This window comes from Strix aluco, chromosome Z, assembly GCF_031877795.1.
Source record: "Strix aluco isolate bStrAlu1 chromosome Z, bStrAlu1.hap1, whole genome shotgun sequence".
In the NCBI taxonomy this organism is placed as follows: domain Eukaryota; kingdom Metazoa; phylum Chordata; class Aves; order Strigiformes; family Strigidae; genus Strix; species Strix aluco.
The window spans coordinates 59,428,487-59,455,069 of record NC_133971.1 but is presented as its reverse complement, the minus strand read 5'-3'; the positions used below and the strand labels follow the sequence as shown (position 1 = coordinate 59,455,069).

At 40.1% G+C, this 26,583-nt stretch overlaps 1 protein-coding gene across 3 annotated transcripts in view; it reads left to right on the top strand.

Annotated features, from left to right (window-relative positions):
- PCGF3 (polycomb group ring finger 3) overlaps positions 1–26,583 on the top strand; it is a 69,760-nt gene that overhangs the window by 7,364 nt on the left and 35,813 nt on the right. The window contains exon 1 of one of the 3 annotated variants that reach the window (XM_074812821.1): positions 9,676–9,706. The exons of the other annotated variants lie outside the window; for them this stretch is intronic. The gene's annotated coding sequence lies outside the window, so the exon portion shown is untranslated. Of the gene's footprint in view, positions 1–9,675; positions 9,707–26,583 lie in introns of those variants that run through there. 3 annotated transcript variants of the gene reach the window in all.

Below are 26,583 nucleotides of genomic sequence, written 5' to 3'. Positions count from 1 at the left end.
AATCACAGGCATGAGTTGATACTGAACTGAATTTCTGGAGGTAACTGGAAAGTGTCATGGAGATCGGTTTTATCTTTAGAATGAGGAAATACAGAGTATAAGGATAAGTGAAAAGATTCCAGATTCCTCTTCTGTAGCTTCCATTATTAGGTCTGATGTTACTGTAAGATACATTAAGTGGAAGGGTGAAGACAAGGGAAAAATGAGCTTCTTTTGCTTCTCCCCCAGATTCCTTAGTCACTTATTGCTTCCCATGATAAGTAGCCTTTTTTACCAGTTAGTCATCCATTATCACCATCTGCAGACATTGACAATTTTAGCATGGAAATGGAAAAAAAAAAAAATTAGTGCTCTATTCTCCCAGCTTTAATCCAAAATCAAAGGAATGAACTTTTTTTCCCTGAAATTACTCTTTAAAATGCTCATAATGTATGAAGAGATGTACACATTGTACATCCTGAGACAAAAAGTCTTTCAGATGCCCAGGATTTTGCTGAGTGGAGATCACTGTGAGGCAGGGTCCTCTCTGTACTTGTCAGCCAGACTTTTAACAATATGTGGTTTTTGTGAGGTATTTTATTAAGTTGTGTTCTAAATAATGGAGGGAGAGAGTGTCAGTGAAGATGTCATCAACTATTACATTTTTATTAATGTTTGTAAGTTATTTTGATTGTCCCTTATGGCATAGTTCAATTTCCAAAAGCACTACTTGATGAATTGCAGAGAGGAACCAAATTCAAGCCTACAGATAGTGCTAGCAGACTGCAGTAGTTAACATCTTGCGCTGAAAGACTGTTTCTTCCCTTTTTTCTGTACGTGTCACACATCCATCTAGTGTTTGAAATTTGTTGTAGGAAGCAATAAGGGTGTATGAAAGTGATTTTGCTTTTAAAAATTCCTGGGGGGAATGTATACCTGGAATGCAATTGTTACGATACATAGCAAAAGTAGTGTTTATTTACTTATTTATTCCTTGCGTGGACTGTCAGACCCTATTTAGGCTGAACCTTTTCAAAGAATATTTTCTTCCTACAGTTTTTGAATAGTTTGTATGAATGTGAGTTTTGTTGGTAATGGCCATCTCTTTGAATGCTAATTATTAATTCTGTCTGTAAGTTCAGTGGTGTTTTTAATGATGGATAGCTTTTCATGTAGAATGAATAAAGATTGATATAAAAAGCTTTAGGTCACAGATGATTTGCCACTGCTTTCTTTGCAACTTGCTGCTTTCTGATCTGCTGCTGTGGAGTAGAAATGTTCTGCAGTGTATCGTAGAATCACAGAATCAGTGTGTCCATGCAAAATGCTGTTGTAAATGCCTGATTCCTTCCACCATAAAAGCCATTTAGTGGTTGTCTGCATTCACACTAGTTTTCCACATAGATGCCTCTTTAAAAAAAAAAAAAAAAAAAAAAGTTGGTCTAGTGATCCATTCTTCTACTGATTTTATTTCTTCTTATTGCTATTTTGTTATTGTTAATTGCTATTTTTATTTGTTTCATCTGGCTATTAGTGCTGTCTTTGTTTACTTGAAGCTGGAAAGAGCTAGCTGCTTAGCTAATGGTTTTCTGTTTCATCTTCTTTATTTTCACCAACAGTCTTCCCTTACCTGTAAAAACTGACATCTGTGCCTTGTTTTAAGGGATTCTGAGGAGTTTTGTGCAAAAATCTAAATGCAGAACTTGTCTTCAACTCATTTGTGGATTAGAACTAAACTATCCCAGAGGCTGTAGTTTTTATCCAGTCGTTACCATGACTGGATAAGAAAGAGAGATTTAACTTTTGTACTGTTCAAAGATGTGTTTTCTATACTTCTGACTCTAGAGAGACAGACTTGAGCATGTGACAAAATTACTATATGGAGGGCTGGAAAGGGAAATTTCTGTTCAGGAGGTAGTTAATTTCTCTTGATAGGTCAAATATATGAAGCTTGTGTTCGTGCTGCAGCAGGTGCTGAGTAAGTTGTAGTAAGAGAAACTGCTTACTTTCCCTGAGATTCAGTTAAGCTGTTGGTATTTGACAATTTAGAGAACATTTTCATGGCTACTCCTTGTTAAAGTGTAAATCTTACTGGACATAAGAAGGGAAATACAGACTATCATTTTGGGTGATCTTACTAATGTATGCTGTAAGAACAACACTTGAGAGTTACGGCTGATAGGCAAGTTGCTGGATCTAGCTCTTATTCTACCTGCTTTTCCCTGAAGACTTCCCCCTTCCTCTACTGCTGCATTGAGTCTGTACTGGCATAAAGCTGCCTTCATAAGTGGTTTCTGCTAATGCTCTATGCTGTTAAAATAAGCACCTGATGTGTAAGGAATTTTTGCTTCAAGATGGCAAGGGAAGTGGATGGTTGCAGCTGGTAATTTCTGAAACCACAAAAATGAGGCCGTCAAAGCCCTTAAACAAGTGAAACTAGTCTCATAGTGAGATTATTTTGTTGCCTTAATACTTTAGACCTTTCAGCTCCTGCCTACTGATCAAGCGAATTTTCTGTTTTAAATAAAACAGCAAAAGTCAGGTCACAGCAGTTATCAGGTCACAGCAAAGAATTCAGGCTTTTAAGTGCTAGTCTAAATTCCACTAGATTTTTCTGTCAAGAGTCTTGTCCCTTAAACCAGTGTCATGTTGCAGCATTAGCACTGACAGACAAGATAGTGATATTGTAATTGTGTTGCTCTGCTTTTTGGTTAGAATTTGCAGAGCTACCTGTTAATAGTGACTTTGATGCAAAGTTTAGAATGATTGAATGATATTCCATATATTCTATGAGGTTTTCTTGAACACATTATTAGATTATGCAGTGAAAACAAGTCTTAGTGGTTAAATTTTGGAAATCTTTCCTTATTGAAACATGGCCAATGAAACAAAAAAACCCAAACCCAACCCAAACCAAACCAAACAAAACCCCACAAGAAACAACCAAAAGGTTTGATAATTGCAGGTATCTTTTCTGTGAAACATCATTTCTTTGTGGAAGATAATGCATGTTTTTGTATCGGTAGACATTTAACTTCTTCCTTCTTACACACATGCAGAACACTAGATCTAATGATGATGAGGAAATGAAAATAAATGGAATGTGAGAACTTTAAAGGTATAATTCTTTCTACAAGTTTAAGTTTTCAAACACTATTATCTTGTTGAGAATGTTGTGAACCTTTTTGAACAGGAAAGTTGGTGCATTCTTCAATCATTTGCACTGGAGCTGGATTGCAAAAGATGGTTGTTTCAGATCTTAAAAGACACCCCCCCCCCCCCCCCAAAAAAAAAAAAAAAACACTAAAAAAATAAATCTCTGGTCAGTTAGACAAGTACTTGAGAATGCTGGCTTCTGCACTCTGACTTGAAAATGTAGAGCTTGTTTTACATGAGCAACATAGCAATTTAAGGAAATACCAGATAGCAGGCTTATGTTGCTGTAATGATTTCGTTAAGCCTGCCAAAAGTGTGAGGTTGGAGTCTTTCCTTCATGCGATGTATCCTAAATACAGACACCTTGAGTTCAGAACATGCGGCCTATGAGAAACATGGCTGATGAAATGTAGTTATGAATGTCTTCTGTGTTTTGTTGAAAGATACTTTCAAACCCCTGTGCTCTCTGCTGCTTCTAGTGGATAAAGTTATTGGACTTAACTCCTGAAAAGCTGTAAAGGTAAAAAGCTGTTAAAATGGCTGGGTTAGAATATCAGTTTAGGGCTGCTCTTTATATTCTTTATATTCTTGTTCTGTTTTAGTATGGTCAAGGTGGTATAGTCAACATGTCAAAATAAGCCAAGAGCTGAAAAAGCTAGAATTACTGTATTGGACAATTTTTTTTTTTTTTTTTTTTTTTTTGTGCTTATAGCATGAGTGCAGTTTTTTCCCCTGTCTTTATAGTCTGCTTCATTACAAATGGGAAGGAGTTAAAAACCCCACAGTAAACTAGATGGTATTTTGGTGGTGTATTTTCTCTTTCTTCCAGAATAACTTTCCTTTTCTTCCTCCTTTGTTCAAACTACTATTTTTCACTTTATTTTCTATTACCTGTTGAACATTGCCATTTCTTCCCTAATTCTTCTCAATTATTCATTCTTCTACTGCAAGCGTATGTGCTTTTGTCACTCTAATGGCAGTCTTCATTTTAAGTGCTGTTTATATTAAAGCCTGTTTCTCAGTTGGCTTGAGTGCAGTTTATATGGGTACAACAGGAAAAAAGGAGAATTCTGCTGAGCACACTTCCTTTGTCCAGGTTACTGTTTTTTTCCCTGCCTTTGTAGGGTTGACAAGTGTATATTCATTGCATTTGATTCTGCAGAGGGCAAATGGGCCTGAGGGTTTTTTGCACAGCTGTGGAATAGAGGGCCTCACTGTGTCTTGACAGTTCAGCTGTTCCATTGCAGGTTGACGGAAGTGACTTTTGGCCCTTCAGCATTGTGGCTGTCTTTCAAGGGAAGTTTGTCACATCTAATGGATGGAATGAAAGACTTACCATGAGAAATATGTGTGCTACATGAGGCCTATAGGGCTGACACTAAAGAAGGGTCTGCTAAAATAGGAGCCAATGCTGCTTCATGAGAAGTGCACCCTCTCTAGTAAGTGATGACTTTCTCCTGGTATTTTAGTATGGCTATCAGTGGTGGAGGGGGAGAGAAAGAGGAAGATAGCAAAGAAGCAGCAATGTAGCTTGGCTTAGAGTTAGGTGATGTAATTGGGGCTAGGAGCTTCATGGTAGGATTTGAAAAGTTCCATGCTGCTGTTGTGATCAAAATAGTTTTTCACAATATGTTTAACTTGTAAGGCATTAACACTGAAATTGATATATGAAGTACTGTAGATTTCTCTCTAAAAGCACCTGAAAAGATAGAATTGGATACTTCAGAGATACTGTCATAAGCATACTGAACTAAAGATTAATTTTGTTTTAAAAAATTAAGTTCCTAATATTTCATTTATGCTAAAGTTCTACTCAGCAAAGTGGAAATGACAATTCATGTCTCACAGAAAACTTGAAACTTTTGTCTTTAGTCTGTTTGTCCTAGGACTAATTTAGTAGTTTAGTTGACACAGTCCAAGGTATTAGTGAAGAAAAGAGCGAGTCTTCATAACAGAAAAGTCAGATGTTACTGTGTTGTCTCCAAATATTAGGACTGTTGTGTTCCTGCTTATTAAAAATAATCAAGCCTTTTGATTATGTTGCCTTGACTTGTACAGTCAGTTTTATCAATGAGAAGTTAAATGTCGGGTTTTATCACTTAATGAGGTTCTCTTCACTTTGGAGCTTTTGGGCAAATATGTAGTTGTATCTTAGCTTAGTATTGGACTGAATCAGCTCTTTGAAGGGGCTGATTGTGTTCTCAGACTTGTGTGTTTTCAAAGAAAGGGGCAGATGCACATTGCAGAGTGAGAATTGTGGAATAGAAACACAGGAGGCCAGAACTGGATTGGTACAGGGTGTTGTCTGAGTCATCACTTAAGCTGGTGGAGCTCGAGATGTATGTATACTAGACTTCACAACTTGTTTGGCACCCTCAGATTCTTCATGTTACACTGAGCCAGAGAGTGTTGAAAATTCAAAAATTTATGAGGACTTTCAAGAAAACTGGCTCTGCTCTGCAGTGCTGCTTGGTATTGCTCAGACTGTCATAAATGCCATCAGTGCAGATGATCTGAGTATCTCCCTCTCTCCTATCCTATTGTACTTGAGGTCTTAAAGCAATGATGAGTAGTTGCAACAGGTGTTTCCTATAAAACTTTGAAAAGGGTCACTGTGAAAACAGATTCTATTTAATTTGTGTTAACAGCTAGTTAAAAGAAAGGTGTTGTATGCCTTGCATAATAAAGCTGGAGTTCTCTGCTATTTATACTCACTGTACTTTGTGTCCTCTAAACATAAAGTACTTGTTAGAATACTGTCTGCTGTAAAATTAGCAGTGGTGTCTAAATTTGATACAAGGCATAAAAACTGTATAATTTTAATTTTTTTAATCAGTTGGATTTATACTCGTGAAGACTCAAAGCTGTTTCTCTTAAGTCTAGCAGTACAAACTCCTTTATGTTGAACAAAGTGAAATGTTCTTAAAGATAGTGAGGGGAAGTCACTTGGATACTTGAAAAATATGCCAAAATAGTGAAATAATATAGTAAATTTTTAGATGGTGTATCCAGCCATTTGCAGGTATAGTGACAAAGAGTTACAAGCTATTGGAGTAAACTCAAGAGGTTATGAACATTTTTCCTGCTGGCAGTGGCTGACAACTGTAGCTTTATTCCAACCGTTAATGGGCTGATGTATTATTGAAATGATTTGTATATCTCCTTGTTAAGAAAAACAAAGCTTTTAGTAGCACATTCTACTCTATTTTTAACACGGAGAAATCTTGCAGTCTTGAAATCATACAAGCCTCTGGTGCTTTTGCTTTAACACCTGCAAGTCCCAGATCAGATGGTCCTGATTTTGTATTGCATTCTTGTGTCCCTTCCTCAATGTTTTCAATTAACAATTGTATTTGTTTTAAGAGAGGAAAAAAAGAAAAAGGTAAAATGTTTTCAAAACTGAAGTTTCAAGACTTCAAGGTAAGAACTGAAGCAATCAAATACTGGAAGATATGGAGGACTGAATAGTTTTTGGTGGAAAGAAAAAAAGGTTTTATGCTCTATTGATTAAAATCCTGCTATATAAGTTAATACTAAATAATGCTAACTATCAGGTTTGTTTTCACACTTCCAGTCAACTGAAAGGTTAGGATCTTGTGTGGGGTAAGAAAGCTGCAGCAGTAAGAGTTCAAAGGAGACGATAACTGTGTTACATGGTTAGTTCAATCTATATCTGAAAGAGCTGAATGTTAGAACAATAGGAGAAGTGTGAGTGGAGCGCATCCTAAAGCCCTCCTGGAGTTTCAAGAACAAAAGAAGAAATATTTTGAAAAGCTCCTTTTCATTTGAGTTGTATGGTTCATGGGTAGCTATCTTTATATAAGTTACTGTGTGTACATTTGAATCCAGAAAGAATACAGAATACCTACTAACCATTTGCAAGATATGGGGCAATTCTAGCAACATTTGCTCATCTTGCAGCACAGAAGCATTATTGGACAGATCAGTGAAGTTGAAAGCTTTGATCACTGGAGTTCTTAAACCAAAGGCATGGATTATTTTTCAGATCTTTAAAATCTTTTAAGTTTTGTTTGAATTAATTAACCATCAAATGCTGTAATCTGGGTTTAAACTACGCCGGGATGTATCCTGGTTTCAGCTGGGGTAGAGCTAATTGTTTTTGTTTTGTTTCAGTTTTTTTCCTTCATTCTTAGTAGCTAGAATAGTGATGTGTTTTGGATTCAGTATGGGATTTGCTATGAGAAGAATGTTGATAACGTACTGATATTTTTAGTTGTTGCTAAGAAATCAAGGACTTTTCACCTTCTCATGTCCTGGTAGTGCACAGGTACACAAGAAGCTGGAGGGGGAGCACAGTCAAAACAATGGACCCTAACTGGCCACTGGAATATTTCATATAATCTGATGTCATGCTCAATATATACATAAGGGTTGATCAAGAAGCTCCACTCAGGTCTTCGGGATGGTGGTTTCACAGTTCTCTCTTCTTTGGGATCACTAGCTGGGAACGGGCTGCACATTGGTCAGCGTGTGGTAAGCAATCAGATTGTGCATTACCCATTTACATTTTCTATTATTATTATAATAATTATTATTCTTTTAATTTTATTTCAATTATTAAATTGTTTTTATCTAAACCTTACCCCTCCAACTTCCTCCCCACATTCCCTGAAGGTGGGGGAGGGTGAGTGGTGTTTGGCTGTCAACCAGGTTTAAACCATGGCAGACCTTTTCAGTGCCCAATGTGGGGCAGAGGAATGTGAGATGAGGATAGGAATTGGGAGAGGTAATGGGCAAAACATGGACTAAACCCTGTTAGCAAAATAATCATGGGAATTTCTGTTGTAATTGTGGTGGAGGAACAAGGGGTGGATTGTGTGGATTGTGTTTCAGTATTGTGATGATGTTATTTTAATGTGGGGAAGTCTTTTTTGTTTTTTTCTGGTTTTGTGTTGATGTGAGTGAAGTTTGTGACTATTGTCTAGTATAATGAATGTGGATTTTAATGACAGTTCTTAAATACGTCATTTGCAGAGGTGAGGGGTAGAATGTGTTGAGTTTGTGTGTAGCAGGGGTTTTTGGTAGCGGGGCAGCCCCCTGTGAGAAGCTTCTTGAAGCTCCCCCTGGCTCCAGGTGGGAGCCACCTCTGACCAAGGCCCAGCCAATGCAATGGTGGGCAGACCTCTGTGGTAACATATTTAAGAAGGGGAACCTGGGAAGAGGAGTGGGAGTTGTGAGGAGTTCTGAGGGAGACACCTATGTAAACACTGAGGTCAGTGGAAGAACAGAGGAGGAGGAGGAGGGAGGGTGTGCCAGAGCAGAGGCTCCCCTGCAGCTCATGGTGAGAGGGCAGAGGCCGTGGAGGTCACCAGTGGCATAGATGCCCACCTGCAGCCCACGGAGGACCCCATGCCGGAGCAGGTGTCTGCACCCGAAGGAGGCTGGGACTCTCTGGGAAGCCCCCGCTGTTGTAGTATGGCGCTGGGAGGACTGTGACATATGGGAGGGACCCCCTGTAAAGTGATTGCTGGTAAAATGTGCATTCAGATTAATTGTAGCACCTTCCTACTTCTTACCTGCTGGTAGCTTCCGGCTTGTCACGACAGATTTCCATTTTGACAGCTACTGTTTTACTGGGCTGACAGTGTGTCTGGGTCAGTAAGTGGAGTGAGGTGGCTGAAAACCTCAATTTTTAAAGGCCTTTTACTAAAATACCAAAAGGAATTATCTTTGGTTCCTATACGAAGATTCTTTACCCTCTCTTTTTCAAAAATAAGCAATACTTGCATGAGAATGGGCAAATTGTTGTTTTTGATAGAGATCCGTAACCGCTTCAGACAAAAGGTATAAAAATCCCAGTACTTAGGTTACCATACAGTTACTCACTAGGGATGCACCTTTTCCTTCTCTTTGGTAATAAGTGGTTGGTTTCTGGGTTTTAAGAATCACATATAACATTTTATGTAACTAGATGTTTTCATTGTAGGATTAAGATTTTTTGAATGTATGGAATGAATGATGGAATTTAAAACATAGGTGTGTAAGAGGAAGGAGGAAGGGTAAGATCACCAAAACTTGAAGTTTTTTAGGAGTTGATGGCACAGGTCCATAAGGCTTCTTGCTTCTCCATGGTGAACTTTTCAAGCCCTTGTTATCTTGCATGGAGTCATAGAGCAATCAGTTCAAATGGCAACTAAAAGTCACTTGGTATTTTGAGTTGCTCATCTGTTTTGCAGAGGACATAGTAATGAAGATTACAATCTGTTTCAGCTGTGGTTAAGTCCTAAATTACTTTCTCTGAAGTACATGGATATTAAACATTCAAAAAAGTGATGTGGGTTCAGATAGAATCTCACTGAATGTTTGGTTTCAAAGGACTTTGTTCTTTATGAGGTTCAAGGCTGGTTTTGACTAACTTTTAATTACTCGAAGTCAAGTATCTGTTCCTCTCCTTCTGATCCATGCGTACTAAATTGAAACAAAGTGCCTTTTTAATGGCATATAGTTTCTGTCTGTTGTGGTTTAGGTCCAGCTGGCAACTAAGCACCATGCGGCCACTCACTCACTCCTTCTGTCTTGCTGGGATGGGAGGAGAATCAGAAGAAAAAAGGTAAAAACTCGTGGGTTGAGATAAGGACAGTTTGATAGGACAACACAAGGAAAGAAGAAATAGTAATAACAATAATACTAATAAAAGAATTATAAAATGAGTGATGCACAATGCAATGGCTCACCACCCAGAACCTGATGCTCAGCTGTTCCCCTGCCAGCCCATTCCTAAACCTTAATCCCACCTCTACCCCCCTTCCCCAGCCAGCTCCCCCAGTTACATACTGAGCCTGATGTCCTATGGTATCGCATATCCCCTTGGCTAGTTCTCATCAGTTGTCCTGACTGTGTCCTATCCCAGCTTCTTGTGAAAATTAACTCTATCCCAGCTGAACCTAGGACACTGTCTCTAAATTCTCTACAAGGAGGATATTGGAACATGTTCTCCAGTGTATGACAAATGGGTCTACAGCATTTTGTCAAGACTTAATCTGGGATAGTACTCAGGTTAAGAGTAGTCTTTCCTTCAAAAGCCTCCTGTCTCTAGCAGTGATTTTGATTCATGATAATGAGCCAGATTTTATTTAGAGAAGGTTATAGTGGTATTCATTAATTAAATGAAGGTCACACCTGAGATAATGCTGTCTTATAGTATTTTTAAAGACTTTAAAAACTTTGCCAGTTTAAGACTTATTCCCAGTTTTGTCAGTGGTTGTAATGCATGTGGTTTGGAAATGATCTTGTACTCTCAGCACTAACAAAGGAAATAGCAGAATGTAAAGAGTAATTTGAATGTAACTAAACACATCAGAAATGGAAAATTGCTCAGTAGGATCAAACCTGTCCCTTCAGACATTGCAGAAAATTTTAACTTTTGTTGTATACATATTCGGCATCCCAGTATTTGTAAGTTTGCTCTTAGGACTGTGTCAAGACCCGACCATGAACAACTCATGATCTGAATAACTAAGCACATTTTGATTGGAAGAGGTGTCTGGTGTTGCCTTTGTTGGCGTGGCAACCTGGTTCAGGAACAGCACGGCGACCACCCCCAGGCCGCTCAGGCCATCAGCACACAGACACCAATGTGGTGGATGGCAAATGGCGTTTATTAGTAGATAACACAGGTTTATATAGCCTGGGTTTTACAACATCACTTCCATCTGCTCACGTCATGAGCTAGGCACCATTTGCTATCAGGAGGGGGGTCCTGTGTTTCCGTACAACGCGACATCTTCCGACCGCCAGGCCCTAACTACCTACATTTCCCCCTCCCTATGCTTAACTAAACAGTGTAAGCTACAAAAGTATAAAATATATATATATATAAAATAAACATAAGGAACACTGAATGTGAGGTAGTTGGGGGGGGGGGGTGGTGGGGTAGCTAAGAGTAAGTGAGTGTGACTAGGGGTGATCGGGGATAGTGAAAAAAGGTGAATTTTGTGCTGAGGTATTCTTAAAAATGGTAAAAAATATATAAAAAATCCTTAAAAAAAAATTACCATCTTGCGATGACAAGTATAAGGCACACTGAGCAAGTATATTTTTAGAATAGCTGGTGGTGTTCTACCATCATAATGTTAACTTTCTCTAGTCGGTTCTTGACAAACGACACGAGTTTATTTAATATACAGGGTCCGAACACCAATGCTATTATAATCATTGTGATAGGCCCAATTAAGGATGAAATCAGGGCGGTTAGCCATGGTGAAAAGTTAAACCATGATTCAAACCACCCTTGTTGGGCTTCCCTGTCCTTTTTTCTTTGTGCCAATCTCTCTCTTAATTCTTCCATCGTATCTCTGACCACTCCGGTGTGGTTGGCATAAAAACAACATTCTTCTTCCAAAGCGGCACAGAGGCCTCCTTGTTGCATGAATAGGAGATCTAATCCCCGTCTATTCTGTAAAACAACCTCTGATAACGAAGAGAGGGATTGTTCCAAAAAGGTCATAGATTTCTCGATCTTTTGCAGGTCTTCATCAATGGCAGTTTGTAGTTGAGATAGACCTCGTTGCTGTGTTACTAGGGAGGTCACTCCTGTGGTTGTGCCGGCTACTCCTAACCCAAGTAGCGTTGCTATCGTTACTGCCGTCCATACTTCTCTTTTTTGACGTTTGTTGTTAGCTTCTCCCCAATGATAATACATCTCTTCTTCTGGATGGTATAGAACCCTAGGAACGATTAAGATTTGCACACAAAAGTCAGCAGAATCATCAAAAAGTTCGAGGGACACGCAAGGGGTTACTCCTGACTTGTGGCAAATCCACATTCCAGATGCGGACGGGATCGCCCACTTATAGGCTTTGTTAACCGTAACGGTTTTCATGCAGACAGCACTATCCCAATTTGCCAGCGCGGTATTACCAAAACACACGCCCTGGCCTCTGATTTGGCTTAGGGTGATCCCTTTCCGTGGTGTTCCCCATTTACACTGGGTCAGATTGCTGTCTGATGAGTAGTCAAAAGGGGCATCGAGGGCAACGCCCTCATAAAAGGGGGGATACACATCATAACATAACCAACAAGAACTCGTGAGATTCGGGTTTGACTGATTCAATGACCAAAAGGTGGCATCTAACACATCAAAAAATGGCTTATCAGGTAAGTATTGGGAGTTAATGTGTGGTTCGCTTAAGGGAACTGTTTGCTTAGTTGGGAAGGTGCTGGTTAGGACGGGGGTGGGGTTCGGTAGGATTTCTTTTCTTTGCCAGTTATCGTTTTTAATTGCTACATTGGGGCCAATGGCTGCACTGCTCTGTACTTTCTGTTTTTTAATGAAAAACAATCCTCCTCTATCTGTACCCTTTTCATAGTATCTAACGCCCCAAGTTTTGCCAATTGTCCATCCCAAGTCGTTTTCATTGGTTACATTTAAATAAGTAAATTTACAGGTACATGGGTCATCACACCCAAAACTTCCTGGCGAGTTTGCATTCCAAGGGGTGCAACCCGGAGGTCCCCAGCTGGTCTTAGGATATGGGTCTACTTTTGTTACCTTCCAGTGAGACGCAATGGTTTCACAGCCCCAGTGAGAACAATAATACTGATTAGGAGCGTTATAGTAAGATTTGCCGGGGTTGGAGGCGGGACACATATAGTACATTTTGTGATTCAGACAGGGGTCTGTGGGGGCTAGGTCACAAAGTTTTGCCTGAAAGCTAGGGGGTCCTGAGGTAACGATTTTTTGTAATATTTTCTGATCCTCCCATCTCACCAACACCCATTCCCATGGTTGATGTTCATACAAACCGCTAGTTGGCGTTACGAGCCCCAAAAGTAAAATTACACAAAAACATCGCAGCCCCCTCCTTCGGAGGCTATTTTGGTGTCGTTTGGATTCTGCTAGTGTGGAGCTCTCAGGTGTGGGCGGGGTGCTTGCCGACTCGTTGTCCCCTCTTGTCACCGGGGCGTACGGATTATGGGGGCGTCCAACAATCCGGTCCTTCATAAGAGCTTCCATCCTCCTTGTTGGTCCGGGAGAGTCCTCCCCACCGGGCTGGTCCTGCCGCTCCGGCCGCCGTTCACTCGAATCCAGGCGACGAGTTTTCCCGGGTTTCGGCTCCAATTGTTGCCTTTGTTGGCGTGGCGACCTGGTTCAGGAACCGGCCCGGCGACCACCCCCAGGCCGCTCGGGCCATCAGCGCACAGACACCAATGTGGTGGATGGCAAATGGCGTTTATTAGTAGATAACACAGGTTTATATAGCCTGGGTTTTACAACATCACTTCCGTCTGCTCATGTCATGAGCTAGGCACCATTTGCTATCAGGAGGGGGGTCCTGTGTTTCTGTACAGCGCGACATCTTCCGACCGCCAGGCCCTAACTACCTACAGTCTGGAATGCACTGTACTGAAGAGTTTTGAAGGATGTGGTTTCACAGTCTGTGGAGCCAAGCTAATGGCTTGCTGCTGTCAAACCAAGTTCAGTTTTCACTGTGCGGTGCATCCTCTTCCCTTGAGCATTCTCAAGTTCTCCTTTAACTTTCCTGTAAGTGAATTTATCAGTCTGACAGAAGACTATCCACAGGTTTGAGTCATTCCCAAAGCATCCCTAAGCCTTGAAACAGCACTAACAGCACAGAAGATGCTGTTTTAAGGAGACTATTAAGAGCTGCTTTGAACAATACAGTGATGAAATTCTAAAGTTCTGCTACTCAAGACAGCTAGATGGCAGAAAAGGAAAAATTTGTTCTACTTGAAAATGACAACAGAATCTTTTTCTTGCAAGAAAGTTTACTGACAATGTAATCTGTAAAAGCTTTTCTAACAAAAGTTTCATTAACTAAGCTTTATTTTAATTGTATGCCTTATGAGTCTATATGAAGGAACTTTGTGCATGTAGGTATTATACAGCAAACCACAAATACAGTAGTAAGTCCATCTGATTAAAAAAGATTTCTCAAAATAAAAATTAAAAATAATTGTGGTGATATTTTGGACCTTTGAGACCATTAAACCACTTTTTCTGATTGGATTATTTTACAAATGGGACAGATTTCTTCAGGTTATCTAATGTTAAATGAAACATCTGCCTTGAGACAGATGGGAAAATGAGGAAATATGCTTAGCTCTTCTCTGCTTATGCTGCAGCTGTCTAAGCTCTACCAGAATGAAATGGAAATAGCTTACATCACTATAAATCACCGTAACGCGATTTCAGAGTATCGATAGATACATTGAATGCTTGCTGTTACTGTTTGGATACTTCTGCAACTCTCAAAACCAGTGAAAGCAACTGTGTGAAAATGGTTTCTGTGGAGGGTACGGTACTGGCTGAGTTTAAATAAAAACCTGTAGAGGTTTGCACATGACAGTCAAGTGAGTTTTAAAAACTCTGCTGCCCCTATTAACAGGTGAGTGCAAAAGTTATAAAAGGTCCTTGTCCTAAGATTCTATTTAATATCTTTTTTCTTTTTTTTTTTTTTTTGAGATGGTACTCAGTTTATTGGGGTGTGTAGAAGGAAGACATAAAATTCTTGGTAATAAAATTTAATCCTAACTTTCTCTAAATGGACTTAGTATTTTTGTAATATCTGACACTGTAATTAAGTACCCCATCTCTAATTTCAGTGATGTTGAGTACATGCAGAACAACCAAAACCAGTGCAAGACACCAAGTTTTAAAAGTTTTGACGTTTCCAATACCTTTTATCTTGCCTTTTCCCTTCCCTCTGCTTTTGTGCTGCGGACTCCTACTCTGCCCACTACATTACTTGCCTCAGAAGCTAAAAGGAATAAGTGATTGGGAAAGCTGGGATTGAAGATGAGAGGGTCCTGTTTCCCTTAGCAGCCAGTGCTGCAGGTACAATGAAACTTAAAATTTTCATGCTCTTGCATGAAAATGTCTGTAGAGACGCTGCTGCTCATTGCAGATCCTTTAGCAAAGACATCTTTCCTCCAGTGGTGAAAACGAGGTCTGTACTGTTCTCATATTTGGAGTTCTAATGCCGGTGGTTAAATTCAGGTGCTAATAGTATCTTACCTCTGAAATTTGACTGACTAGCTAGGTGCCTACTGACCTATGCAAAAAAGTCAATTAACTCTGTCCTGTCTTAAATGGTAGAAATTCACAATACTAAATGTCCCTGTATTTTTGTGGTAGTATGTTAACTGCCATTTAAAATGTTCATTCAAGAAACCTAGCAAAGTTTAATCAATGTTTTTTTTTCTTTGAGGTTTACAGGCTAGCTTTATGATATTAATACATGAGAACAATACAGTTTAGGAACCCTGATTGTACTATGATGCTTTTGAGATGGCTACTTTGAGAAAAAACAAAACAAAACACTATATAAACAAGAAAACTCCCTAGTATCTTAATACACTTCAATAAAACTGTAGAAAATTATTTCTAGCCATGCTTAGAGTACTCTTGAGAATTGGATTAATCCTGTTTTGTACATATTTGGCTAGGTACATGAATGCATTATTTTTGTTTGTTTGCTTTATATTTTTATATTTTACTTTTTTTTTCCCCTCTTTTGTAACATAGCAGCAGTCTTCTGGATTAGTTCCAATGACTTCTGAGTATTGATTTTAAGATAACACATCATTATAAAATGAAATCTCTATTGAAATCTAAAAGCTCAAGGTAGATCTGTGTAACTGCACTTAAGGCAGCTTTTTAAGTTAATACTCTGATTGAAAGAAAACTGAAAGTATCTGTAAAAAAATTATCATATTGTGTTCTTTTATGTTCCTGATCATGTTTTATTTCTGATGAAATGCCTGCCATCTGTTGCCACTTGAAAAGCCTCCTGTTGCTGAATTATGAGAATGTGATCTCTTCCATAATCACACTTGCCAGTGTGTCTTGGGTGGATGTGATACATATTTATACCTTGCCTGACTCTGTAAGAAGAGTTGAGGCAGTGGAAAGAGTGGAGGAGGCAGGATATGGGAAATAACACACTGTGGCTGACAGTTGCGATGGTGGGTAGGTAGTAATCAAGTAAGTAGGCCAGGTTGCATTTAGTGTGTATATATATTTTCCTTACTTTAAAAGTCTGCTGTTCTCTTACTTTTTACTCTTACTGCTTCTCTTCCTAAACAGAACCTTTTAAAATGCCAGCTTCAATTTAGTATCGATGCTTTATGCATATTCATATAAGGCAATTTTCAGTCATCATTGCTTGAAGTCAGGAAAACCTTAGTCTTGCATCTTTGCATTGTGTTTGCTTTTACCTTCAGAGCTGAAGGCACCTAATGCCAGGATCTGTCTCCAGCTTGATAGAAGCAGAGTGCTTAATTTCTGTGACCTTTTGAACTCCCATTTGTATGTGTTTAATGCACTTTCACTTTCTTTCAATATATATACTTTTGCAACAAAACTCCATAGTGGACTTCTACAAGAAAGATTTGAAGAGGTTACAGGTAGCCTTTACAAGAGGCGATTAATAACAAATGCACTGCAAACCAAAGAGTTGAAGGTGTGACATAGTTTGCATTTGCTGATCTGCAGTTGGCATACTGAGAAGGAAAAACATATATATATTTTCATCTTCCTGAGTTTGCTGTGACCTTGCCGTATCAGAGGCTCCATCTTTGAGAAACAGTAAAAGCCTGATATATTGTCTGGATCATTTTAGTTAATTTTGCTAACATCTCCACCATCTCCCACTGTCTTTAGTTAAGTAAACAAGGTTCCCGATTACCTACGTTAACTGAAGTGTAAGACTACTACAGATATTTGGGAACATTTTTCTAAAGTCCTCCTAAACTTAACTCTCAGATAGTTTATGCATGTGTTTTCTTTCAATCATATATTTTTAGCTTAAATAATTCTGCTTTCTCCTTAGCTTATAAGTAGCAGTCATACTGCCCTCTCAGACCGGGATGTGATAGGTGAATATAGGCAGGACAGATGTTTTTTTCATTCACACTCTGTGTTCTAATTGTGATAACTCTTCCTGGTACATGGTCCAGTTTCATGCCATTCTTCCTTAATGTGTTCAACTAGAATTGAATATTAATTCAGAAGATGTTTTACCAGTGACTTACAAAATTGCACTGACAGCAAACTGTGGCTATTGATATTGACCCATGACACATTCTGAGTTAATATATATCTGACTATGGCTGCAGTAAATATTGCTAAAGTTTGAAACTTGTGCTTTCACATGTTTGGATGGAAGGCACTGTATATGGGGGATTTTATATTATTAAGTCATGGTGACTACGAATTCAGAGCTACTATGAATCTAATAAAACAGCATTTACGGAAAACAAAATATGAGTCTCAATGCAGGGATGATGTTTTTCTTCTTTGCAGTGTTCTATTATACTAACGGTTAGACAAAGATGTAGATGAGTTTTTAAAGTACAGTAAAATACTGCATATTACAACTCTTTATGTAGTCTTTTGCCTTTTTACTGACACTGGTATTTATCTTATTTAGTTAATTTTATTAAAGGAATAACAGTTAATTATTTACTTGATTTACAAAGTGTCGTCCTTAATTTAGTGCTTTATAAGCATCTGTTGTCAGGTGAAAGTTAAAGAACTAACTTCCATAATTTGGGTATTTGTATATCTCTTTGGCTGCAGGCACGTTGAGACATCAGTTGTGTGTCCATTTTTGGCTAAAATTTAGCAAACAGGTAGTTGTTTGACTGTTCAAAACTCTTAATACAGGCAGTTTTAATACAGACTCCAAATCTAAGCAATGTGTAAGAGTAAATATTTAAATAAAACCTTATATTAAAATGTCTTAGAATCCAGCCCTGGTATTAAACATGTGTCTAGTAAGTTTGAGGTTTTTTATGATTAGATGCCAAGGTGAGATTGAATGGCTCTGTTTTGTTGTGGGTTTTTTAAACATATTTAACATTTTTATAGTACTTACATTTTATGAATTTTTTAAGAAAGTTAACTCCTGTAACAGCTGGGAAGAGGTGGTGTTTGACATTCCTTATTCCTCTCTGCAAAGTGAAATGATGGGAAATGTTACCAAAATTTGTGTGAAGGGACGTAGGACCCAGTTTTGAGTCACTCAGTTGTCTCCAACTTCACTGCTATTTCTCCTGCCTTACTGAAGTCCTTTTTTTCCTCATTTCACTTAATTACATTCAAGACAGAAACTTTGAACTGTCATCTTTTCTGTTTTGACAACTTCCTGCAGGACATAACTCATTTTGTGTAGACAGAAATAAGTGTTTTATGGAAAAGTATCAGTCTCTCATTGTACCATAAAAGGTAAGTATGTGGGATGAATAAAGATTAAATGGGTAGATTTAATGCTACCGTGTCCTGATTATTACTTCTACTTTGTCTCAAACATTTGTGTTACTTTTTACATGTCATTTATTAACAGTGGTGTCTTTTACTTTGCATTGACATGAATGAGACCCATGGAAAAGTGAATGAGTTTTTCTTTGGGGTGGACATTTCTTAAGACACCCTAGTGCAACTATTAGTAATGGTGTGACTACACCCCAAGTAGTTTCTCTTTAACCTGTTAGTCAAGTCTCCTCAAAGAACACCAAAGTACTCTTGAGCATAACAGATCAAAGAAATCAGTAATACGTGGTCATTTTCAGAGGATGTTTTGATGAAAGTGAAGTGATACTAGAGTCTTTTCTTTGTTTTTTTATTACCTCATGGATGACATTACCATTAATCATGATCTTAATTCTCTAAAATAACATGACAGACTTTATTTCAAATAAGTTGGCTAAAGAGCACATTATTCATACTTTGCCTGACTTGTCTAGTCACTTCTTTGACTTTTGATCATGAATAAAGTGTTAAAAACTTGAGTAATGTGTAATAACTAGGGAATAGTAAGAATTTCTAATTTAATAATCTGACTGGCATAAAACCCATCACTGAAGCAGTCTCTTGGGAAGTAATGTTGAAGATTGAGTTATACTTACTGTGTTCAGGCAATTTTACTACAGAAGTATTCAAGCAGAGCTTATTTTGGTTACAGGGAGGGAGAGAAAAAATATTTCACTCATTTGTCTAGTTATGGAACCAAGACTAGAGATTAAAAAGAAAACAAAACCAAAACAACCCTTCCAGTTACCAACTTATGTAGTTTAAAAGTGGGATCATGAGCTTAGGTTTTTTTTTCAATAAAATTTTTCTCCAGTACTCTTGTGGGGATAGTAATACTTTTGTATTAAGTAAAAATTTTTAGATGTCTGTCTTGAAGGGGCTTTTACTTGCTGTCCACAAAATAAGGTGAGGGTTTTTGTTGTTATTTTTTGCTAGTTCTTCAAAACGGTGCTTAAAAGAAATAAACTTAGACTTGGGAAATACTTCGGAGAGAAAAATGTAATAGCAGTCTAGAGCTTTAGGTACTGTTCCAGTTGTCCTCTTTTCACCTTCCCTTTCACTTAGTTGTATGACTCTGTCTTTGTGAATGTCTTTTGTAGGCAAAGTGTTCTTCTTGACAGGAGACAGTACCTCTGACACAAACCTCTGGTAATTCAAGATGCTGGGAAGAAATCAACAACTTGCCTGTAGCTTATGAAGTTATACTTTCTAAAGAAAGCTCCTGATTCATTAGGGAACAGTGAAATGTCTCAGCACCCCTACCCACCCCCCCCCAAAAAAAAAAAGAACCCAAAGTATTGGAATATGTAAAAATGAAAGGTATTGATGTTTGCTTGCTCTAGAAGGCATGGTGACTTTCTAATCCCTTCGTGAAGGGTAGGTACATTCTGATAATATAACTTTTATATAGGCCTTGTAATATCCTAGTTTTTAATTTGATTGACTAACCTGATCACCTTCTGTGACAAGGTGACCTGCTTAGTGGATCAGGGAAAGGCTGTGGATGTTGTCTACCTAGACTTCAGTAAAGCCTTTGATACCATTTTCCACAGCATTCTCCTGGAGAAACTGGCTGCTTATGGCTTGGACGGGCATAGACTTTGCTGAGTAAAAAGCTGGCTGGATGGCTGAGCCCAAAGAGTTGTGATGAATGGAATTAAATCCAGTTGGTGGCCAGTCACAAATGTTGTTCTCCAGGGTCCAGTACTGGGGCCAGTTCCGTTCAGTATCTTTATCAGTGATCTGGATGAGTGGATTGAGTGCATGCTCAGTAAGTTTGCAGACAACACCAAGTTGGGTGGGAGAGTTGATCTGCTTGAGAGCAGAAAGGGTCTACAGAGGGATCTGGACAGGCTGGATCTATGGGCCAAGGCCAACTGTATGAGATTCAACAAGACTAAGTGGGTCCTCCACTTGGGTCACTACAACCCCACACAATGTTACAGTCTTGGGGAAGAGTGGCTGGAGAGCTGCCCGATGGTAAAGGACCTGGGGGTGTTGGTCGACAGCCAGCTGAATATGAACCAGCAGTATGCCCAGATGGCCAAGGCGGCCAATAGCATCCTGGCTTGTATCAGAAATAGTGTGGCCAACAGGACTAGGGAAATGATCGGTCCCCCTGTACTCAGCACTGGTGAGGCCGCACCTCGATTACTGTGTTCAGTTTTGGGCCCCTCACTAAAAGAAAGACACTGAGATGCTGAGCATGTCCAAAGAAGTGCAACAAAACTGTTGAAGAGTCTAGAGCACAAGTCTTATGAGGAGTGGCTGAGTAGCCTGGGGTTGTTTAGCTTGGACAGAAGGAGGCTGAGGGGAAACCTTATTGCTTTCTACAACTACCTGAAAGGAGTTGCAAGGTGAGTGTCAGTCTCTTTTCCCAAGTAACAAGCCAGGACAGGAGGAAATGGCTGTAAGTTGTGCCAGGAAAGGTTTAGACTGGATATTAGGAAAAATTTCTCCACCAAAAGGGTTTTCAAGCATTGGAACAGGCTGCCCAAGGAATTGGTTGAGTCACCATGCCTGGAGATACTTAAAAGATGTGTAGACGTGGCACTTAGGGACATGGTTTAGTGGTGGACTTGGCAGTGTTATGTTAATAGTTGGGCTAGATGATCTTAAAGGTCGTTTCCAACCTAAATGAGTCTATGATCTTTAGTGAAATTAACTTAAACCTGTGTTTTGAAATAGTGATTATGAAGGAACTGAGATTGGGTTGTAACTGACTAGAAACTCAAATAGTGGAGAATGTTGTGCTGGTTATAAGAGTCAGGCTGTTATCCCACACTTAGTTGTGGCAGGCCCTAAAAGAAACATTAAGGTAGTGGCTTATCTGAATAATTATGTGCACTCTGTGCTGTGTAACTGGAAAGGTGGTTAAACCCATTATTCTAGTGGTAAAGGCAGCTAATATTTTAGATGTGACAGTAAATTAAGGCTCTTTATTCTAAATGTCATGTTTTAAGATAACATGAACTTTGAGAAGCCATATTCTTTCTAAGTGTTTCCAGTTTCCAATACACAGAGTGAAAGATATCATGGCTGAATTAGTCTTTGGAGGTTCACCCTATGCTTAAATACATTTGGTAGACAGTTCTGGATTTGGAAGAGGAGGGAAAATCTTTGGACTAGTTTTAACGGGATTTAAAAAGTACGTATGATGACTTCCAGGCTTGATGACTATTTGAGTTGGTTTTTTTTTATTTGGGATAAACTGTAAACACTAAGGGGACTTCATGAAATGTTAATTTAGCAGATTTTCCTTTGGATTTCTTTAAGGGATCATCTGTACTATTTTAGACCTGAGCACATGAACGTAAAGTTACACTACGTGGTCATGCATATGTGTTTCTCTTCTTTTGTGAACTGCAGCTGAAGTATGTATCTAATTGTATCTAAACTCTGGTTTGGCATTCAGATGCTCCACAAGCATTCCTGTGAGAGACTGAAGAGGGAAAACTATTTCTAAGCACGCAGTGGAATGCCATATTTTGATAGGTCTGGTACAGAGAAAATAGGGCTTGCTTGTTGGTGAGCTGAGAAATAACTTCTTGGAAGAACTGTTCTTGTTGAGGATCCATCCTGTGTTCTGCACCCTCTGTTTAACTATTTCCTTCTTGCAGGGCTGAATAATAGCTAACATTTACTTTGATTAGAATCATAGAACCACAGAATGGTTTGTGTTGGAAGGGACCTTACAGATCATCCAGTCCAACTCCCCTGCTATGGATAGGGACATCTTTCACTAGATCAGGTTGCTCAAAGCCTCTGACACTGGACACTTCCAGGGATGGGCCATCCACAACTTCTCTGGGCAACTTGTTCCAGTGTCTCACCACCTTTGTCGTAAAAACTTTCTTTCTTGTATCCAATCTAAACCTACCCTCTTTCAGTTTAAAACTGTTGCCCCTTGTCCTGTCAGTTCAGGCCCTGGTAACAAGTCTGTCCCCATCTTTCTCATAAGCCCTCTTTCAGTATTGAATGGCTACAATAAGGTCTCCCCAGAGCCTTCTCTTCTCCAGGTTAACAACCCCAACTCTTTCAGCCTTTCTTCACAGGAGAGGTGTTCCATCCCTCTGATCATTTTTGTGGCCCTCCTCTGGACCTGCTGTAATAGGCCCATGTCTTTCTTGTACTGGGGGACACATGATACAGAGAAATGATTACTTGCTTTGAGACTTATTTACTTATAGCGAACTGCTTTGCAACTTATTTACTTATAGCAATTACAGTATTACTTATAGTATTTTTGAATATTGCTAATTTTGATTAATAATCCTGCTTGCCCAGACTGCTCTGTGGAATTTTACCAAGGACTACTGCGTTCATCAAAACAAAGCAGTTTACTGTGGAAACCTACCAAGAACTGCAGTGTTCAGCAAAAAATATGTTTTTGTCCTTGGAAAGCAGATGTGCTCTAACTAGTTTAGTCTTGGTAATGAATAAGATAGCCATATATGGACAGTAGAAATGGATACACTGGTACTTTTAGATAAGATAGAATGAATAAACCAGCTGAAAACATTTTCGTTATTCAAGAAATTGGCTAAGAGAATCTGCGTATGCTCTGAGGAAAAGTACAAGGTGAGGAAGACTACGAGCCTTCTTCCCAGGGACCCCCGGAGATGACCACCAGGAGGCAAGGAGGCAATGTGCAGGTGCAAAGATAACATAAACTGCTGACACCAGCCTTTTGAACTAACCCAGCCTTACTCATGCATATGTATGTTTGTGTTATGTAATCCAGTGAATATGTATATCTACACTCTATAAGTTTCTGGTAAAAAGTGCTGTTGGTGTGCAAGCTTTGTGGATAAATCCCCTTGCACCCCATTGCCAGAGTAAACATACCTGCTTTATAATTCTATTTGAGTTGTAGAGTCTTTTTTCCGCAAATCACACAGAACTGTACTCTGAAAGTACACAATACTCTGGGTGGGATGACATGAGAGCAGAGTAGAGGGGGAGAATCACCTCCCTTACCTGCTGGCTGCACTTCTTTTGATGCAGCCTGGAACACAGTTGGCTTTCTGGGCTGCAAGCATACACTGCTGGCTCATGTCCAATTTTTTTGCTCACCAGTATCACCAAGTCCTTCTCTCCAGGGCTTCTTCTAATCCATTCATCCCCCAGTCTGTATTGATAATGGAGATTTTCCTGACCCAGGTGCAGGACCATGCACTTGGCCTTGTTGAACTTCTTGAGGTTCACACTGGCCCAATGTGAACCTCAAACCTGTCAAGATTGCCCTGGATGACATCCCTTCCTTCAAGTCTGTCAACTACACCGCTCATCTTGGTGTCATCCACAAGCTTCATGAGAGTGCATTCAATCCCACTATGTCAGTGATGAAAATATCAAATAGTACTGGAACTAATGTGGACCCTTGAGAGACACCACTCATTACTGGTTTCCACTTGGACATTGAACCATTGACTGTAACTGTTTGGATGTGACCATCCAGCCAATTCCTTATCCATCTAACAGTCCATCTGTCAAACCCATCTATCTGCAATTCAGTTGGAACATGCTTTTAGAAAGAACTATTAGGTTACGTGGTAAATCTCATCTGCACACCCACAAAGGAGTGCAGAGAGACAATGGCAGCAGAGATGGAATAATCGTACCCTGTTTAATTACTTCCAGGCCCATCACAGGAGCCATCAGCTTGTCAAAGGCCTATCTCCACAAACCCAGAGGAGCACAGGGACACAATGACAGTCAGGGAACCCAAATTAAGGACTCAGAAGGGGGCACGCCCAATCAGGTGTGTAACATAACCAGGGCTCTCCCTGGAGAGCCATCAGCCCCATTGTCCAGACATAACTCCCATGACTATGAGTCAGTGCTGGAGCACCATTTAGACTGGGGGCTAGAGGTGTTGCTTCAAGGGGTATGGGACATGTAGGGAGCAGGGGGAAGAGCATTCTGGGATTGCAAAGGACTTACAGGATGTTTTGGGGAAGAGCCAAAGGCAGGGGAAAGGAGGCATTTGGGTGATTCAGGGAGCAACAAACATAGGAAAACAGAGGGATAAGGGGGATTTAGAAGCCTGGGCATGTGTAAATAGTTGGCTGGTCAATGCACGTGTCTGACTATGCCCTGTTGTCTGAATGAAATCTGTTTTACTTTCTTAAATTCCTTCTAACTCCTTCCTGGATGAGGGGTGTTCTGTTCTCTGTGCAGGTGTGTCTGTGGGAGCCTGAGTGCCAGCAACTGCAAGTCAGACCACCAGTTGGAGGGCCCAAGGTGCCAGCCACTGGAGAGACTGGCATGAGTGGACTTAAGTGCCAGCAACAGGAGTGGGACCTCAAGGTCACTGGGGCCCATGCATCCACGGTGCCAAGAACTGAAGCAAGTGAGGGCCTGGGCACCAAAGCTGGAGTGGGGCTGCAGGCCAGAGGGACCGTGTGCTTGACTGCCAGCGGCTGGAGGGACTGGAGTGAGCAAAACTAAGTGCCAGACACTGGAGTAGGACCAGGGGTCAGAAGCCCATGTGTCCATAGTGCCAGCAATTACAGTTAAGTGAGTGTTAGTGAAGAGCAAGCCAGGCTAGCCTGCATGTAGGTGACATGGCCAAGCATGTGTGTCTCTCTTAAGGGGGAGACCAGAGGAGGAGCTGGCTGGTGGGGTGACCGAGTGAGTCCTGCTGACTGCCAGGGACACCGTAGGATCTGGGCATCTCAGAGGGTGAGACTGCTGGTGAATGTGTGACTCTAAGGGCAAGACCACATGTGTTTGACTACTGTGAGACCAGTGGAGTCTCAGGCATCTGTGTGTATGTGTGCCTGTGTGTCTTTAAGTGTGAGAGACTGTGGTGGGAGGTGGAGGGGGGAACTACTGGGGGAGCAGTAGAGTCACAGTTTGCTCTGTGTGTGTGTGCATACCAGCAACCAGACCCCAGTCTGTACCAGCAACTGGAGTGCAGCTGTAGCCTCAAAGGCATGTATGTTGAAGTGACAGCAAATGTAGAGACTGGGATCCAGGGGACAGCTACTGGGCAGACTGGGGGTCTGAGTCCAGCTCCTGGGGGGATCCACCTTTCACATATGTGTGTATATTCTCACTAGTTGACCTCCATTCTACTCAGCCAGAGAGTGGAGCAGAGTGAGGCTGTTGGTGCTGTTTGTGTTCATATGTGTGCTCTGTGTGACTGTCTTGGTTGATCTGTTGTCACTGGCTATGGTGTATATGTGTTGTATACATGTGCTCTGTCTGTGTGTGTCCCTACTGGGAATACATGCTCAGCCTCTCTACTAGTTGTAGCTGGGGTCTTGGGGCTGCTGCAGCATTCCTCTTTTGGGCTACCAGATGCAGCCTGATTTTCCCTTAAGTCTCCTTTGCTGCTCTGCCTTTCACCTCCACAGTGTTCACCAGTGGAGAAATCAATCATAACTCTTAAATCTTTTCAGAGGAAAAGAACAAATACATTAAGAAGGCTGTAAAGCAAGTGGCTTTCCTTGCAAGAGTATTGTAATAGAGTATGGCACTCATTCCTGTAAGTAATATTAAATGATTTGAATTCCTTCTTTGGGACCAATTGCATATCAGTTTTTAGTAGTATTTTAGCCATGTAACAGTGAGGCATATACTCAGAAAAGTGAAAAAAGTAGTGTACTATTCTTGCAGGCCATCTCTATTTTTTCTGAGATGATGAAAAATAAATACCTTAATTTCCACTGGAACTGGAGAAACCTGACCTGTTAGTGAGTTCGTATGTGATGTGATCTCAGCAAATTGCTCAGCACACCCATGAAATAGACACAGAAATGAAATGCTGTATTCCACTCAACAGAAGGTAAACTTAAAATAACAACAAAACTGCCTGAACAAATGCATGAGAAAACATGCTGCTGCTCTCTGTATTCTGGGGGTAGTGCTGGTTTTACAATAATGTCAGAATACTATGTACTGATTCAAATTAACTGCATGCTGTGATTGTGCTCAGTAGATCGTTGTTTTAAGAAGACAGAGACAACAAAGTTATAAAGGTTGTTTTTAATTTATTTTTCCGGTTGGGGGGGGGGGTGTGTGGGGGTGTGTCCTTTTTTTCCCTGGTACTAAGAGGTATACCTGCTTTATTGAAGTTAGGGCACTGGTGCCCTCTGGTGGTGCTAGTTCATTATCGGAAACGGGGAAGACGACTTGTGAGGAGT